We start from the raw sequence: 474 nt of genomic DNA, 5'->3' as shown, positions 1-474 counted from the left end.
AAAAAAAAGATAGGATGGGCAACTGAGTTGAGAAGTTAGATTAGAAAGAATAAGAATCGCCTAGTGATTTATTCTCTATCATGATAATCCAAAGTCACTACTTTTCCATCCAGGGTATGAGAGAGAGAGAGAGAGAGGAGGGAAGGAAGGAAGGAAGGAAAATAAAGAAAGAAAGAAAGAAGAAAGTAGAAAGAAAGAAAGAAAGAAAGAAAGAAAGAAAGAAAGAAAGAAAGAAAGAAAGAAAGAAAGAAAGAAAGAAAGAAAGAAAGAGAAAACATGGATTATTGTTAGTGTCAAATATCGTCTAGCCCATGTAATGGATGCAAAGAATTTTCAACCTAAATGTCATTTGGGCTTCTGAATCACCAGGACTGCTAGACAGACAGATGAAAAGAGCCTCCACTTTCATTGTTGCTTATTATATTAAATCAACTTTTTCTTGTATTTTATTTTGCTGATCATCCATCCAATTGG

This window comes from Protobothrops mucrosquamatus, unplaced genomic scaffold (assembly GCF_001527695.2).
Source record: "Protobothrops mucrosquamatus isolate PMUCROS unplaced genomic scaffold, P.Mucros_1.0 scaffold7281, whole genome shotgun sequence".
NCBI lineage: Eukaryota > Metazoa > Chordata > Lepidosauria > Squamata > Viperidae > Protobothrops > Protobothrops mucrosquamatus.
This window is presented reverse-complemented; position numbering follows the sequence as displayed.